The 18,919-nt window shown below is 42.1% G+C and overlaps 1 protein-coding gene and 1 pseudogene across 2 annotated transcripts in view; one reads left to right on the top strand and one right to left on the bottom strand.

The window, feature by feature from the left end:
* Positions 1 to 18,919, bottom strand: part of LOC8025400 (neuropeptide Y receptor type 2) — a 1,264,215-nt gene that overhangs the window by 254,774 nt on the left and 990,522 nt on the right. The gene's annotated exons all lie outside the window — the stretch shown is intronic.
* LOC115325153 lies at positions 3 to 17,025 on the top strand (annotated as a pseudogene).

The raw sequence follows: 18,919 nt of genomic DNA, 5'->3' as shown, positions 1-18,919 counted from the left end.
ATAATATTATGCTAACTGAAACATGGTATATTGTTGACTGGGTTCTCTTGTATTACCTAGATATTATCATTTCTATTTCAATCAATCAATCAATCAATTTTATTTACATCATCATCAAATAGTGATGGGGGCTGCAGAGGCAAAAAGTCAAACAGTTTTCACTTCACAAGGCCTCTGCAGCCTTACATTTGGCATACGGTAACAAACAACAGCAACCAGGGGAAAACAAGCAGACAGCGACATGGGAAAAAATAAAAAAAAATAAGAAAACACTTATATACTCTATTTTCTGCTAGACGAAGGATTTGACCTCTTATCCAAAGAACGAAGAACGACAGCATCTAGTGACTGGATGTATACAGGAAACAAAAATATATAAAACGGATGCATTTACAGCTCACAAAGACAATTTATTTTTTATTTGTGAAAACAAGGTTCTCGAATTTCATTTCGATGTAGCTTTTCAATGTTTGACAAATTTTGTTTTTCAACTTTATTTAAGACAAGCGGAAGATTATGCAAAAATACTCCAAAAGCCGGGAGACGTCATAATTAAAATAAGTACACCGACTTGACATAACAGAAAAAACAACTTCATTAGACGTTTCGCCTCCCATGCGGGAGGCATCATCAGTAGTTACACAGCAAATGCAGGGTTCAACCTAAACACAACGCTATTTATCACGAATGTCCGTGTAAGCTTTGTGGAGAGGGCCGCGGTTTTCGTTGCACACGGATGTGTCCCTGCGAAGAAACCACGATTCTAGAAGCTTTCGGGGCCCCCATCTGTCCTCTCTCGCCAAGGTCGTCGCGGCCGGAAAGTCGAAAGAATGCCCCCTTGTCCAAGCATGGTCCACCAGTTCAGTCTTCAGTCGCGTCGCGTGGGATGTGTACGTGACGTCACGCTTGTGTTCTTTGAGTCTGGTATCTCTCCTCCGTCCGGTTTCACCAATGTAGGACGCTGGGCAGTCACTGCAGGGGATCTTGTAGATAACGCCTCTTTGGACGTTCTCCGGGGTTGGGTCCTTTGGTTTGGAAACGGAATTTCCAATAGTTCTGTATGGCTTGAAAACAGTTCGGATGCCAAGGGGCCTCAAAGCGCGACTAAGAGGTTCGGAGACTCCTTTGACATAGGGGATGCACACAACATTCTTATCTCTTTCCCTTTCGCACGGTTCCACATTTTGTTTCATTTTGTTTTTGACCTCGTCAACAAAACGCCTCGGGTAGTGACGTTTCACCAAAGCTCCCTGTAAATGAGTCATCTCATTTGCGCCATGGAGCTCATTAGATGACACGGTATTTGATCTCTGTACAAACGATCGCACTACTGATTTCTTGTGTTGCACTGGGTGATGGGACAAAAAATCCAAAAAATTATCTGTTTCACATGGTTTGCGGTACACCCCCGTTTCAATCCTGTGGTTCGGCTCGCCTGTCCTTATTACAGATACATCTAGGAAGGGCAATTTGCCCTGCTGTTCTGCCTCGCAAGAAAACTGTATCGCGGGGTGAACACTGTTTAGCTCCCGGTGGAAATCATTAGCATGACTTTTATCTAAAATGACGAAAGTGTCATCCACATAGCGGCGGTAAAATTTGACCGGGAACAGAACTTTTTTCAGCACTTTCTCCTCAATATGCTCCATAACGAGATTGGCAACACTGACGGATACCGGGCTCCCCATCGGACACCCGTTCACCTGATGATACGTCTCCCCACGGAAGGCGAAAAAACATTGGTTTAAGCAAAAACGCAAAAGTAAAATTATAAGCTTAACATTTGAAACCCATAGTTGGTGCGATTTAATAAAATTTTCCAGCGCTCCCTTTCCCTAATGCCATAAGGTTTAAGAATGGGAGTTAAATTTGAAATACAACTAAAAAATGGTTCATTACATCAGAGGGTGGATCTATATAGTGTGAGGAGAGTGAACTCATATGAATCAAGAATGGATGTTAGATGCAGCTCTTTAAATAGGGCAGGAGTGTGTGTGTCAAAAGACATTTCTTATAATGCGGACAGCCTTTTATTGAAGAATACGTAATTTGTTTAGGTTGGACTGGCTTGTAGTGCTCCATACCAAGCTATAGTAAATTAAAAGAGGTTCAAAAAGAGCTTTATATATGAGCAGTGTTAAACGACAAGGCAGTATATTTTTAAACTGGTACAATTCTCCCAGCATTTTTTGAAAGTTTTTTAGCTATATTGATAATATGATCATTCCAAGACATGTGGTTGTTAAAATAAACTCCAAGCGTTTTCACATTTTGAGTGAGTTCAAATTGAGAGAGGCCAAGAACAATATTAAAATTGGAAGTAACATTTCTATTCTTAGGTCGGAAAAGAACCGCCTTGCTTTTGCTCATATTAATTTCTAACGAGTTTAATACACGCCATTCATATAGCTTCTGTAGTGTGGTGTTTCATACACCAGTTCCTGTATTTCAGTGCCTGAAAAAAAAAGCTAGTATCATCAGCATAAATGATGAAAGAGGGGGTTCTACTGATGTTAACGATGTCATTTATTTACAAGTTAAATAAAAGAGCACCTAAGATGCTACTTTGTAGTACTCCTGATCTGATATGTTGAACGGTAGAATTTTGACCATTTTTTAAAACACATTGCTGCCGAAATTTAAGATGTGATTTTATAATATCGAGTGTTACACCACGGACTCCATAACATTCGAGTTTTTTTTTTTTTAATGAGAGTAATATGATCGATACGATCAAACGCTTTAGAATAATCTATAAAAACACCTAAAACTATTTTTTCCCTCGAAAGACTTCAAAATTAGCTTCTTCTGTTGTAACAATGGCAATTCCGTTGATCGGCCTTCGCGAAAACCAAACTGAAAGTCTGTAATTATTGAATTTTTTTTTTGCAAATTTAAATTGAGATTACGAACGAGTTGGAGGTGTCTCGTTTCAAAGTAAATTTTCTGACCTTGAGGTTGTTCCGGACTACACCACCATGACTCGCAACTACGAGATACTCTGCATCAGAAGAAAAGACTGTGTATTTACTCGGTTTTCTATCGTCCATTAGGTGGAAATGTTTAAATCCTTTTTAAAGTTTTTAGAATAACTTTTTTTTGTTTGTTTTGCAAATAGGGAGAGTTGTAAACTGTTTGTTGGTGGAGACCTAAATATAAACTTACTCGAAGAATCATGAGTCAGAGACGACTTTCTTATTCTACTTACATCAAATAACTTTTGAAATTTTATAAATTCTCCTACTCGTGTCACATTGTCATCGTCCACATTGCTTGATGTGTTCGTGACAAATCAAGATGCTGGCGTTCTAGAATATAGTTTGAGTCGTCATTCACCCTGCGTTCATGTTGATAAATAATATACCGAACCAGAAAATTGAGTTTGAGAATTAAAACAGCAAGACTATTAGGATCCAAAGCATAAACTTCGCCTCGTTAGAAAAGTTTCGTGAAGCTGTTTCAAGTACGAATAGGGACTCGGTTTTTTCGTTACACCTGCTGATGAAGCATATAATGAATTTTTAGATATTTTCAAGAAGATATACGAAAACACTTTTCCATATAGGCAATTAAAGCAAGCTAAAAAAACCGCAAGCCATGGGTAACTATAAAATGCTTAAAGTTGATTAATAAAAAGAATAAACAGGGGGTATGGTACATTTCTTAATACAAGAACTCCCGAAGATCTTGCTCTTTTCAAAAAAAATGCAGAAATACAGTGAATAAGGTTCTTCGTCAAACTAAACAATTATATTTTAATATTTTATTTAGTGAGACCTCCCTTACAGAAATGTCATATATGGCCCAGATATGTTTAATATAGGGCCGTATATGGGCATATAAGTAGACATATACGGTCATATATTGCCATATATGGTGCCAGTGGCTGCCATATTCGCGACTCCAGCGACCTATAGGGGGCGCCACCACCAAACAAAAATGGCTGCTGAGTCCAGGCCAACGTTACTGAAACACTCAGTTGGGAAACTCCCATAGAGACAGCCCTAAAAAAATGGCCCCAATCTGTCTCCGAGCACCGAGCTAATGACGAACACAACGCCACCATTTCTCCCGCAGCGGCCACTCGAGAAACGTGACTTCTATTTTTGGCTTTGACAGGGGTGATCCCCCGCGTTGAACTACTGAAGTTAAAATGCACCTAGGTCGGGACGCGCTACCTGAAAGGCCCGCTGAGGCATGGTTTTATAAAAACAATATTAATTGTTCCGCAAAACCTTGCGAACTAAAGATGATAAAAACATCACGCGCCCATCATTTGGTACTAAACTCCAATAAATTTCATACAAAAAGAGTCTTTTCCGTTTGTTTTTACGCAAAAAACAGGCTTTCAAAAAGCTCGAGGTGACCATAGTACAGACAAACGAAAAAGAGTGGCGCTGATACCGCATTTAGCTCTGTCTCGGTGGACGCCAGCGGCCCAGGTTTCGACGGCGAGTTTCCCAACTGAGTGTTTTAGTAACGTTGGTCCAGGTCGCGTCGGCTCGGCCGGGCCGCCTGAACAGGTGGCGCGTTCAATTTAACAGGTTTTCTTTTGTGTAATGCCCAATTTTACCGGTATTTGAACTGAGACGGTTAAGTGTAGCCGGTGCACATACACTTGCAAAGCATAGTTTTGTTTTTTCCGGTGTTTTTTATTCTTTTCATGTCGAACTTTCGTTTCGGAGATTTCGTTCAAAACCGAAACTATAGGTTCCGGAGAGACGGTAAGATACTAATCCGTTTTGATCATCTAAGAAAAGCGGCGATGACTACAGAATTGTTCCGCCGAGAGTAGTTTTCAGCTGACTCGCATGCCTCGACCATGCGACTCATCTGTCCGCGAAATCGAGCTTTTGTGCGTATCCGCGTTTAAGAAACAGCTCCAGTCGTCTGCTAGGCGAACAACACAGGCCGCAGGAAAATTATGAAAATTAAGCAAGCGCTTCTTGAGCCAAGGACCATGTTAACCCGCCGGCGCCCCACTAAGCAGCTGATACGCGTATTCCAATTCAGGTTTTAGTAGCAATCGAGAAGTCATTTTGACGAGCGGGTTATGTATTATAATACGTACTATGGGGGTCCCACTAAAGCGATATTAGTATATTCGGGTTGAAATATGAGCTGAGTTGACTAGCTATTAGGTGAACTGCTGAATAAAAGTATATTTGACAGACTGAGAGATACTACTGAAACTTAGCCAAATGGTTCTAGCCGGCAGCACGGAGACAAACTGAAGAGTCTTCATCGGAGATTCACGCAGAACCTCTCTGCATTGAACTTTGCTTCGAATCCTGAACGGAGACAATGAGTATTTTTTTTCTGGCCGGTCAACCTGAGCAACGTAGACGTATATTGCTGCTGGCTTCGACGGGGGTATAATATAAATATTGGGAGGCGCGATAGATCAAAATGCCGTGACAGCTTCTAACGTTGCGAGACTCGTCCCCCACCTTTTGAAAACAGATCATTTCCCTCATTCATCATATGCAGCGAGCAGGTTTTCCTGAATCAAGTAACTGCGAAATCAGCCCAAACTCCTTCAGTGTGGTCCAGAGTCTTTTTCGGCGAAAAGCAGCCAAAGTGAATAGCCAACGCACCGACGGGCGTGGGTGGCTCAAACTTGAAGCTAATCAAACACAACCAAACTCAAGAAAAGCAGCTATCGAACCTTCCCATTCACTTGACTGCAACATTGGTGTTCTCTCCAGTGAAATGCCTCGTCTTTCGTCCTCAGTCCACTGCTCTACATCCTTAAAGAGAAACCACTTATCAGTTATCAAGTGGTCGTCACTTTGAGTGTGATTAGAGACAGACAAGTAATCAAAACCTTTTTCCGTGATTCCTTTCCATCCAAGAAATCGAAAGCACGCGACCGTGTGTTGTGGAGTAAACGGGCTTTCAAACACATGATGGAAGGAAACAATCTACTGAGGCTTCACCACACTAATGAATACTCAGGCAAACTTAAGAAATTTTCGGACCTTCGTAAAATTACACTGTTTGCCACCGCGCCGACAACACGCTTCCGCGAAAGCCATCGGAGACGCGGAGGGGCGCGGAGCGACCTGGTCCGGCTGGTTCCCGGTTTTCCCGCTTGGTGGCGTCCGTTTTGCTGGAGTCGCGAATATAACAGTATAGGATGCCTGATACTCCTGTATATGGCACTATATGGTGCCAGTCAACATGTAGATGCAGGTAGCACTCCGCGTCGGACGGTATCGGTACATCGGGACTACGCCGGCCCGCCCATGGTAACAGGATGGCAGCGCCTGGCCATGGGCACCGGGGGGCTACCGGCCCCGGCCGGCGTCGGGGTTTCGTCCTGCTCATTGGCCAGTCCAGCCGTAGAAGTTACAGTGACTGGCCGGCATCGGGTTTTTGCTGTCTTTGCTGGCTAGTCTTTCCATGGAGGTTCCAGTAACTGGCCGGCATCGGTATTTTGCTGTCTTTGATGGCCGGTATTTACGGAAGTTCAGTAACTGGCCGGCACCGGTGTTTTGCTGTCTTTGATGGGCAGTACTTACATGGAAGTTCAGTGACTGGCCGGCATCGGTGCTTTGCTGTTCGCAGGCTGACGAGCCCCGGGAACTTCCGTTTACTGACCGGCATTGTTCTATTTCTTTTTTTGCCTTTTTCACTATGCAGTCACGTCATTGAGATTCCGACGAACTGCGGCGATTCATATGTAGCGAGTGGAAATGTTTGCGTTTATCAATCCTTTGTAAATGACTGCTGACGCTGGCGTATTTGATCCCACCATGGCAAGGCTGACGTGTTTTATCGCGAAAACGCGAAAGAAAAAAACAATGCCGTGAGGAAAATTTGCAGTCCAGGATTTAAGAATCTGACCCCCTATGCCACGAAAATTAAATTTTACAACGCCGAACGACACTTTTTTCAGGAAGTTAGTTTAATTTGATGTACTAAACTTAAGGTCTGGCGTTATACACACGTGTTTGGCTCTGATAAAAAATAAAAACGGTATAGCGGAGCCTCGAATGAAAAAAGAAAAAAGACGTGGCATGATTGAGCACGCGCTTTGAGCTACAAAACAATAATAAACATTACCTTCCAGAAACTAGAAAAGTATGAGATGTGTTTAGTACTTATGACGCTACGAGAGGTACCTAAATCTCCTGAGGCATCATTTTATTGGTGATTTTAATCTAGTGAGAAAATGTGCTATTTAGGGCAGGAATCGACTGTTTTATGTGGTAGTTACGATCATCTAAGAGAAATAGTTTTAATGTTCACATAGCCAAACGATATCTGTCTCTTTAATAGCTTATGCTATACGACATACCGTACCAGAGGAATGCGAATATAAAAGCTTTTTTTCTTTAGTAAAAAAAGCGAGAAACACCAATGCGTTGTGGATGTACACACTGCTGGGTTTGTGAATGTGACCCCTTGACACTACGAAAAATAAATTTCACAATTCCGAACGATAGCATTTCTGAAAGCTAGTTTCATTATCCGCACTGTACTTCAATCTCAGGAATAAAAAAGTGTTTAGGCCTAACAATAACTAAAACTGTGGAGCGCAACCTGTATAAGTAAGACCTGGCGGCACGCGGGGGATAGCGCTGATCTACCAGAACAAAATTAAATACTACTTTCCGGAAGTCAGAAAATTAAGAGATGTGCTTATGAGCTATGAGTTTAACTAAATTACTGCCTTAAAATGGCGGTAGTTTTGTTTCAATAGTGGGTGAAGATGGACCGCTTTCATGAAAAACTTTGGCTTCATCACTGTGGCAGTTTTATTACTTACATTTTCCCATTTTGTTCTAAATGTACCCGTTATTATTAATTTAATTTCTTCGTTGAAAGGACTTGCGCTGTTTGCCTACTACACTGACCCACCTATTAGCACAGAGGGAGCGAATCATCCCGGCAAAACAAGAGGGCCAGGTTTTCTGAATTGCATCAATTCAAGTGTGGGCTCGCACTTTTATTTTAACCTTCTGCGTGATTGTTACCGTGATTGTTGCCAACGACAGCATAAACATAGAAAATATTTAAAATAATAAAAACTAATACACAAAGGTGAGAAAAATTTTAAAATACTAAAAACGAATTAAAAAAGGTGAGAGAAAAATATTTAAAATTATAAAAAGTAATACAAAAAGATTAGAAAAAATATTTAAAATAAAAACTGATACAAAGAGGTGAGAAAAAAATAATACAGAATAATACAAAATAATACAAAATAATACAAAATAATACAAAATAATACAAAATAATGCAAAAAGGTGAGTAAAAAAAATTAAAAAATTAAAAATGAATACAAACAGGGGAGAAAAAAATATTTAAAATAATAAGAACGAATCTAAAAAGGTGAGAAAAACATTAAAATGAAAAAAAGTGTAGGAAAACAAAGACCGCTTAGCGCGATTGGAACAACGACCCTAAGCTCAGGAGACCAGAGCGTCAACTCGCTACGCTACCGCCGCCCGGATGACCCCTCCTCCTTTTCTAGAGGGTTGCATGTTTGCTGAATTAATTTTTTACCATTGTAGGCTTAGTTTCGTATTTATTATTTTGCAACATGTTCAGGACTTATTCATAATATTGTGGCGAAATTGACATGTGCAATATTTCATTATTGCTGTGTCTTTTATAAGTTTTATAATCCGGTTTGCTGATCGTTTTATTTCAAACGTGTTGAAGATACGAATACAATCTCATCGAAGCAACGGCCTATGTTTCGCACGTTTCGCCGGCCGTGTGCGTTTGAATGCCTGTGTTCACGGCCGGCTAACGGTCCAATTACCCGGTTAGTGGTGATGCGTGGAGTTTGCCGTAGTTTCAAATGTGTCCGACAAAGACGGAAGCGACTGTGGGACGTGGAACTTCGTCAAATCTGCTCAACAGCCAAGATCATGGCACGGGATCGAAGTAAGTTCGTGTTTTGTTCGTCTGGGCTAGATTATATCCTGCGTTCAAAATGCTTGTTATTGTCTGTAGATTGCTTGCTTTTACCAGTATTACTAATTGTGCGCGAATGGTGTTATGCGAGGCTGTTTTTCTTTTTTCCTCGATGCAGAGGCTGTCTACTCGCTTAAGGTCGATCAGTTGCTGCGGAACTCTTTGTGAGACGGATTGGGGGTGGGGGTGGGGTTGATTTCCTCCTTCCACCGTATTGTTTACTGGTAAGCTAGAATGTCTGGAAGAGCGCAGTGCCCCTCCATTGCCGACGCCACTCTCCGTACTTGCGTGCTGTAAGCTGGAGCGGACAAAAACAGCGATTGATTGATCGAGCAAGTCCGTAGCTTTCGCCGCCCCAGTCGTCTGCGGACGCCTTCATTTTCGCAGTTCGTGCCCAGAAAAAAATTGCCAAAAATTGGTGCCGCGATGAATTCACCCCATGGTGATTAATGCATAGCATACCACTTCCGATCGCAAGAATTTGTGCCCGAGAAATAATTTTTGACGCTGGCATTCATTCCTCGCGAAATGTCGAGCTCTAAAGATCATTTGCTGTAGAGTGTGTTTCGTATAATCCAACGCACGTGTAACGAATTTCACACCTCCAGAAACACTCAGGCTGCTTTAAATGGTGAAGCATTTATTAGCTTCCTACTGCCGCCTTTTTTTTAGGCTTTCAAGTATTAATTACAAGCTTCTAGGGAAATGTACATGCATGTCCTCAATTAAGGTAGTGTCTCGCCAGTTTTTGGTATCTATATATTGTTCAGTGTAAGTATATAGTTTTAGACATACCTCACACCATCCCTGTTTTTCGTGTGGTACCGCCTTGAGCGAATGGTGTAAGTTGTAATGTCTTGTCTTTCGCTTTTTTTCTTGTATTTCGTGCTATTTCTTCTGCTTATCACGATCTGGAATGTCCACCTAGACGTTGAAGAGGAGAATGAAGTAGTCGAATACACAAGAGTTATACGTTCAGCGCGTGTGCTTGTCTTTCTGAGTATCTGGTGTGTGATTGTTTCCTTGCACTGTCACCGTAGAATATGCAAAGATGAATAATGACATTGACATATTTGTCGTACCAAAGCCTGTCACAATTTTTCCGAACTCTGATCTCCACGAGATCACAATACCATTGTTTCTGTTGTAGTGGCACGGCAGAGTCTATACTTGTTTTGCTCCAGTCTTTGTAAGCGGGACGCTGCAATCCGATTCTACTCAATTAGGGTGTACTAGATAGCACTATATTTGCAGAGATAGTCTTCGGCTTTGTAGTTCCATCGAAATATATTTCAACTTTTAAGTTACTTGTTATTTAGCATGTAAATTTACAAGCTTATCTACAGGGTGAAACAAGGAGACGGTAGGCTCTTTAAATCTACCGGAAAATTTGGTTTCTTAACCTGTCGCGCTGCGACTTTGTGCAGCGTTGCCCACAGATGGTGCATTTTTTTTGTAAAATTTGCAAAGAGCGAACTTACCTGAGGAAAAAGTAAAGAAAGAAAAAGGCTTCGCTCCTATGGAAACTCAGCGACGCCACCGGTCTTCAAACAACACCGCGCCGTTTCGCACGGGACACAAGAGATGGCGCAACGAACGCCGCCAACGAACGAGCATACGGCGCCGAGAGCCAGCGTATTTAGCAGACAAGGAACTGTAGTTCCTCGTTGTTACCGCGCCTGTTTTTGTTTCTGCGACTGTCGCCGGCCTGCGGAACGCGCGTCGCTTTTGAGTCGAAAAGATTGTCTGCTAAAGACGCTGGCTTTCGGCGCCGTATGCTCGTTCGTTGGTGGCGTTCGTTGCGCCATCTCTTGTGTCCCGTGCGAAACGGCGCCGTGTTGTTTGCAGACCGGTGGCGTCACTGAGTTTCCATAGGAGCTAAGCCTTTTTCTTTCTTTACTTTTTCCTCAGGTAAGTTCGCTCTTTGCAAATTTTACAAAAAAAATGCACCATCTGTGGGCAACGCTGCACAAAGTCGTAGCGCGATAGATTAAGAAACAGAATTTTCCGGTCGATTTAAAGAGCCTACCGTCTCCTTGTTTCACCCTGTAGATTGACGGCAGCAAATATCTTGCCAGCACTTATGCTACGTGTTTGAAGTATATTGCGTTAACATAATTGACCCAACCTTTGATTTTTATTTGTCAGTGCCTCAAGGGAAGCAAGGAGAAGGAGTGGATCCCCGCCCCTGATCGTTTCGATCTGGATGAGCATCGTACCGGCGTGCGGTTGTGTATCACTACTGCGTGGTGCGCGTTAAAGACCCCAGGCTAGCGGTTGTACCGCGCTGGCTAAATTACTCTACAGTTGAGACAGCAGACGCCCACTGAGGCAAGCTAACTTCTGACTGTATAAACATACACACAATTTTTTTTTTTTTTGAGGAGTGGGATTATGTAGAGAAGCTAGTGGTTTTTTTTTATGAGTACGAAGGTGTCCGAACTAAGGTCAGAATGGAAAAAGCACCACCAAGTTCGGCCTGGTCCCAAGCAGCCACAATAATTAATGAACACGGAATTCAGAAGAGTAGTAATACGAAGGACTTACGCAGGTAGCCACACTTTGAGTGCGCAATGACATTTGATTATGATCACAAATATTCCTGCTTTGCTCTAGGTGGCCTAGTTTACACACCATATTGGTGATTTTAGCGCAGCAGGAATATTTTTTATCAGAATTAAACGTCATTGTTAACTGAACGAATGTGGCTGTCTGTGTAAGTCCTTCGTGTTTTTATTATTTCTACTTCTGTGTTCATTATTTAATTTTTTCTTCTCATGATTTTGTCCTTTTGTTTTCGTTTTCTATGTGTTCATTATTTTATTTTTTATTTTTATGAGGTTTTAGTTAAAGATATGATGCCCTCGTCATTTTGCTAGTCCGGGAGACAGTGGTGACCTCGTCGTGTTCAAGGAGCAGTAATGACCCTTTCATCTTGTATTGCTTCTTGCGAACAACGGTGTCTGTGCGTGTGTGTGTGCGACGTGTTAATTACACGGGATGATTTGGCGACCAAACGAAAAAACAAGGCCAGCGAGGAGCGACTGGGGGCTTTGAATATCACACGGTGCAAGGAAGGACTTCAACGACGAGGCTAGCAAGCAAACCCTTGTCAAAACTGCTGTGCTCGACCGAAAAGTTGATTCAGGACTGTGACTCTGTGAGTAGGAATCAACGACTTTGAAACTTTCGTATAGTTTACAGCTTAATTTTTGCCTTTCGTTTGTTTTATTTTAATATGTGTCTTTGTGCTATTACATTTTTAGTCCATTTTAATGTTTGTCCGTGCTGTATTACAGTTTTGTTTCTTATCATTTTTTCTTGAATGGGGGAAGTACTTGTTTAGAGTTTTGGCGCTTTTATAAATAAAACTTTTTTTGCAAACCATATTCTCGGTCTGCTCCCTCGACAACCAATCCCGCCAAAGGGCTGTTTACTTTCCGACGTCGAATGATATGTTACAATGTTTCCTAACTAGCGATCGCCTGCATTCTATATTTGTAGCATACATATTTGTCTGAATGACAGATTCCGAACCAGACCAATAAGGATTGGTCAGTGGCCTATTCTGTAGATATATCTACGTAAACACACGTTTGGCAGTGTGGGACAGCAGTAAAATGTATATTATGTGGATATTCATAGAAATGCATTATATGATCCCATGTCTGGACCTGGAAAGTATGGTACCTGCCCCATGGCAATAATTTTCATGTGATGCTAGAAGGAGCATGACATGAAAATTGCTTTATATGGGGTGGATACCCTATTTGCCAGGCCCAAACACGGGATCATATAAAGCAGTCCATATATTGCATATAAGGAATTGGGCAGATATGGGTATATAAGGAATTGGGCAGATATGGGTATATAAGGAATTGGGCAGATATGGCTTTATCAGTCCAGATATGGCCTGAGTATGCATATCTGGCCATATCTGCCCAATTCCTTATATATCCATATCTGTACTTTTTAATATAGGTCCAGATATGACATTTCTGTAAGGGCTGTATGCAGAGAACAGATCTGGTATCAAAACAGTTAAACCAAGTGTTAAAACGTGGTCCCTGTGAGTCAGCCGTACAAGAAATAACAAAAGAAGGTGTAACATTACAAGGAAAAGCTCTCGCAGAAGCTTTTAACATGTATCTAATAAATCTTGTAAGTATCATTCATACTCCTTTATGAATTGCCTTTATGAAATCTAGAAATAAACACTACATTTTTCTTTCCAACAGACAAACAAGTGTTTCCACAATGTCTTCCTTTAAAAACAGTAACTCCTCTGATATAGATGATGTCCTAATCAAGCCAATTAAGTATGTATTATATGTCTTGACACCAATTTGAACACAAGTTATGAATGCCTAATTGTCTAGTGGTGTATTTCCTATAAAAATTAAGATCGCAAAAGTTATTTTTTTGTTTAAAGGCGGAAACAAAAACGCATTTTCAATCTATAGATCTATATCAATATTACATGTGTTTTGGAAACGCATTGAAAAAATTATTCCTAATAGATTTACAAGGTTCCGTAAAAAAATCTCCAATAAAACAGACCCTCAGTTCGGTTTTCGCAATAGTTGATCAAAGGAATTGGCACTGTTACAACAGAAGGAGCTAATTTTGAAGTCTTTCGAAGAAAAAAAATAATTTTAGGTGGTTTTATAGATCATTCTAAAGCGCTTGACCGTATCAACCATATAACTCTGGTAAAAAAGCTCGAATGTTATGGAATCCGTGGCGTAGCACTCGTATTATAAAATCATATCTTAAATTTCGGGAGCAATGTGTTATAATAAATGGTCAAAATTTTCCGTTCAACCTATCAGAGCTGGAGCACCACAAAGTGCTCCAGCTCTGATAGGTTGTTTTAGCTCCAGGCCCAGCTCCAGCTCTGATAGGCCCTCGTTTGTTTCACTTGTATATACATGAGATTTATGATATTTTTAACATCAGTAGGACCCCCTCTTTCATCGTTTATGCTGATGATAGTAGATTAATTTTTCAGGCACTGAAATACAGGAACTGGTGTATGTAACCAACGTCACATTACAGAAGCTATATGAATGGAGTATAGTAAACTCGTTAGAAAATAATATGAGCAAATGTAAGGCGGCCCTTTTAGACCTAAGAATAGAAATGTTAGTTCCACATTTAATATTGTTCTTCGCCCCTCTGTATTTGAACTAATTCAAAATGTGAAAAATTTTGGAGTTCATTTTAACAACCACATGTCTTGGAATTATCACATTATCAATATAGCTGAAAAAAAAAATTTCAAAAGTGCTTGGTAAATCGTGCCAGTTTAAAAATATACTGCATTGTCGTTTAAAATTGCTTATATATAAAGCTCTTTTGGAACCCCCATTAAAATACTGTAGCTTGGTGTGGAGCACTACAACCCTGTCCAACCTAAATAAATTACCTATCCTTCAGAAAAAAGGATGTTCGTATAATGCGAAATGTGTCGTTTGACACGCACTCCTCCTCTATTTAACATTTACATCTATTCACGATTCATATGAGCATACTCTCCTCACGCGATATAGGTCCACCCTTCGATGTAATGAACCATTTTTTTACTCGTATTTCCAATTTAACTTCAATTTCCAAACCTCATGCACGCGGTAAGTGTTTCCTTAATGTCGTGCTCGTTAGTTACCCCTGTTATTTTATTTCAGTGCGAATTATTAGCGCGTTTACTCAGCCTGATCAGCTTTAATCGGGGGGAACGTGGGCGTTCGCTAAAACGTCATACGATCAAGTGATTGCCTCCCGCATGACCCTAGTGAGTGTAACTTTCATTGACGCGAACAAAGTTGTATAGATTGACGTGAGCAATGGCATTGTGTGGAATGGTCGCCGAGAGTCTCAGTCAGCAATGCATTGTTCATGCAATGCCCATGACAACTAACAAAAGCACCCTTTGCCCCCCCCCCCCAAAAAAAAAAAACAAGAAGAAAAAAAAAACCTTCTTTTTTTTTGGGGGTAGTAGTGTTTAAATGGGTGCGATAGTGCTTTAATTGAGGTAGAAGTATTTAGAGGTCATCTCTTTGATAGACCAATTTTTGTATATATTTTAATGTGGTAAATAAAATATCCAAGATGTCCACTGCTTCACAGAATGTTGAACACTTCGTTGTTTTAATCTATAGGCTTTGCGGAAATCAATGGATTCCCCAAGGTGCTGGGGTGCATCGACGGCACGCACATCGCCCTCAAGATTGCGAAGAAGGACCAGAACATCTGCCGAAACAGGAAAGGCTACGACTCCCTGAATGTGCAAGCGGTCTGCAATGCGTCGAACGAAATCACACAGCTCACTGTGAAGTGGCCGGGGAGCACGCATGACAGTTTTATGTGGCGCAACTGCGACTTGCCGGAGAGGTTCGAGGCTGGGGGCATGCCCGATGGCTGGTTGCTGGGTAGGTATATTTTAATTTGCATTTCATATCAGTATTTAATAGTTGACAGGCTGAACGACCATATGCTTTGTAGCCTCTTGGTATCCAGCCTTTTTTGCATTTGGATCTTGGCAAAGGTTTGAGCCAGCTTGCAAATTTCGGTGTAACTCCTAGATAGGTACTTAGTTAAATATATAATAAGTTAAACCAGGACAAAGCAAGCCAGTCATTTCCTTTGTGCTACTCGTGTGGCCACTAAAAAGTTAGGAAGGAATTAAGCTTAAACCGATACAGCTTTCTTCCATGAATCTCTTCTCGTTATCTACTGTAGTGTGCTTCCTTCTGTTCAAGTCTGGAAATGTATTGCAGCTGTAGTGGGGAATTTTGGGCGAGCGCTGCAGGTCTGCCGTCCTGGAAGTTGTAGGTGCCCCTCGGAGTATTGATCTACAAATCCAAGCAAACAAAATGCCCGTTCATGTCGAAACCGGCAGAGCTTGGGAGACGAACTTGCAACCCTTTGGTTACCAGTTCAGGTATTGCTGGAGCGCTTTGTTTGCAAGCCCAAACCCCAAGCAGTCATATCTATTGTATTACTTATGCATGGTTTTACGTGATATCTCATATTATTTTTAATATTTTAGGGGAGGCAGGCTACCCCCTGCAGCCATGACTGATGACGCCATTTCGCAAGCCGAAGGAGGAAGAGGGCAAAGAAGCCTAGAACATGTGCCTCACCAAGACGTGTCAAGTTATAGAGAGGACATTCGGGATATTGAAGTCCCGCTTCCGGTCAGTAGCGTCAGCAGAGTCTGAGTTTGGGAGTTAAAACGTGTTCTGAAATTTCCTAAGAACTACCTTCTCTCCTTTCTGCATGTGCGGCATAAAACAAAAACAGTTCTTTTTTTTGTTTTTGTCCCTTTTTTATTTCTCTACCCTCATGGTAAAAGGGTGCAGTTAACACTGTTCCCACTTGGAGACCAAGAAACTAGTTGGAGCTAGGCACATATCCAGGGAGAAGGCCCAGGTAGCCTGATCTGGGTCCTCTTCAAAGTCCTCCAGTTTTGCTGGCACCTCCCCTTTCCCCTCCTTTACCCGCCTGGCTATGTGCCTGGCTGTAGCAGACTCCCTATAAAGGCTATCTTGGAAGAGAAGTTCGGTTTCCAGCATCGTGCAGTACTAGCTGGAATCCGAGAACATATAGTGTTGCTTCAGCATGTTAGACAGCCATACTTATGATCGCTCCTCTTCGTCCGACAGTTCAGTGAAAGTTGCATAATTACTGGGCCTGACTTGTTCTTGGCTTTGGTGCCTTTGGATTGCACCTCAGCACAACATATACGCTGAAAGTGGGATCACACAAACTATGAACTACGGTATAGTCAAATTGGAAATGCAGGCAATGGAAAACGCATATAAAAAAAGGGACTTCGAGGAGCAGTAAATAGACAGGAGTGCCAAAGGGTTCTGGGGGCTGCATAAACTTCATATAGTCATCACTAACAGTAAATACTGAATTAACAAAATTCCTTGCTACGCCACTGCTTCAGGTGTCTTGACAGGTCCGGAAGGGTTCTGCAGTACACTCCGGGCGTGTGTTGTCCTCCACAATTACTGCACCCGGCACTATGTCTCCCTCACAGATCCACCAGGTAAGAAAGACATGTTCTCTGAAGAGTTTATGCATTAATCACCTGGTCATATCACATGAATGAGGCTGGTGAAAGCATTGTTTGCTGTAACTCTGGACTGTGGTTACTGGCTTCTGCAGAAGGTTCAGCCACCTTTCTTGTCACAGGATTGCAGAGGGGCAGCTAAGCTGAGCTGACTACAGCTTTGACTATAATCTCTTTTAGAAGCTCTCCACTGGCAGTGTAGTTTTAGGTTTAGTAACCCATTAAGTGCCACGTTACAAGATTTGTTACGTGACGCTTAACAGGTTACCAAAGAAACGGCCGTAGCTGCGGAGTAGTGCGTACGCTGTGCTTTTTCGCAAAGTGACACTGCTTTATATAAAATGGATAAGACTCGTTTAACCCATATGAGTGATGTTTTCCAGGACAGAATTGTCAGTCATCTGGAGACTCGCCGAACTCGGATATCAATGTATTTTCTAGACTTTGGGGGCAGTTCCAGTGGGATGAAAATGATTCTCAATGCCTCTGCAGAGGATGTCCGTGAATTACAATGGTGGAACAAGACCATTTTTCGTCACTAGCTGCCAGACCGCACAGGCGGAGGCCAGCAAGATACTTTGCAGTGGACGTTTCAGCTGCCATGGGGCCACATTTCTCGAACATACAGTGTACAGATTACTAAATGAGCCCGGCTTTTACACTCGTAGGCCTGCGAGGTACTTCTGTTAGCTGGAACTCTTTGAATAGTCTGTGCAGCCTGATGGAACAGTTATTATTCTTAAATTTTGAGCCTGATCGAGTATACACAAACTCATCGCTGTTACGTCACGGTGTGGTGGTGGCGCGCCAGGCGCACTTCCGGTCTGGAGCTGTGGGCGGAAGTCCCCATGTGAGACGTCTATTCCTGCGTTGTTTTGAAAAGAACCCGAAAAAAAAAACCTGCCTTCTCGTCAAAATGCCGCGACCGGGGTTGTACCTAAAGAGTCAAGAAAGGTTTAAAGGTCAGTTTTCATGTACTCGGTTCGTCCGAGAACGTGGAAATGTGCCGTGAAAAGGGAAAACCAGATGCTGTCGGACCACGATTGCTTGGGCGGGTAGCACTTTGAGTTGAATTCACGAATACTTTTGGTTATAAGATTTATTTGTTTTGTTCCAACATGAATGCCTGAAAACCGTCATGTTGTACGGACCACCTGCAAACTACGTTCAGTGCGTCTTCAAGTTCAAACGGCCGCCTGATCGTTCGAATTGTCGTCTGCTCTTTCAAACGATTCTGCTTGTCGTCTGCTCTTTTAGACTACACCGGCTCGTAGACCAAATATTGGTCCGGTACCTGCGATAAGAAGCAAGTGCAGGCCTCAAAAGACTCGAGTTTGGAGGTTGGTAAGCAGTCTTGATGTAAATAGTAGATACAAGGAGATATTGATTAATTGTTACCAGTGGCCATCACCGACTTGTTATGCCTAATTCACTTGGTTCGATTCTGCTTGTGATTTTCAGTATCGATGTCGACCATCTCAGCTACGGTTCACACTTTCGCAGCCCGAGCGACTTCGCGACTGAAAATTGCGAGCGAAATCTCATCATGCGAATCAGGCCTTGGCGTACATTCTGTGGCGTCTGCGCTGAATGAATAGCCGCATGTCACTTTATTCACGCAACGTTTTACGGTGTAACGAGCCTCGGTAATTTCTCTGAGGCCGCTCAAGTAGTCAGACATCGCCAGGAGTACATAGAATAAACAATTCGAACGCGAAAAAGGGCTGGGGGACTCGCACCGACGCCGACAACATTGCATTTCAATGGTTTGTGTATGGGTGACGGTGAGCTTCTGGATGAGGCTCGTACTGGCATGTGGTCGTGTATCACTACTGCGTGGTGCACGCTGAAGACGCCATGCAAGCAGTTTTACTGAGCTGACTAAATTGCTGGATCTATAGTGTAAGC

This window comes from Ixodes scapularis, unplaced genomic scaffold (assembly GCF_016920785.2).
Source record: "Ixodes scapularis isolate PalLabHiFi unplaced genomic scaffold, ASM1692078v2 PGA_scaffold9__187_contigs__length_104089568, whole genome shotgun sequence".
Lineage (NCBI taxonomy): Eukaryota > Metazoa > Arthropoda > Arachnida > Ixodida > Ixodidae > Ixodes > Ixodes scapularis.
This window is presented reverse-complemented; position numbering and strand designations above follow the sequence as displayed.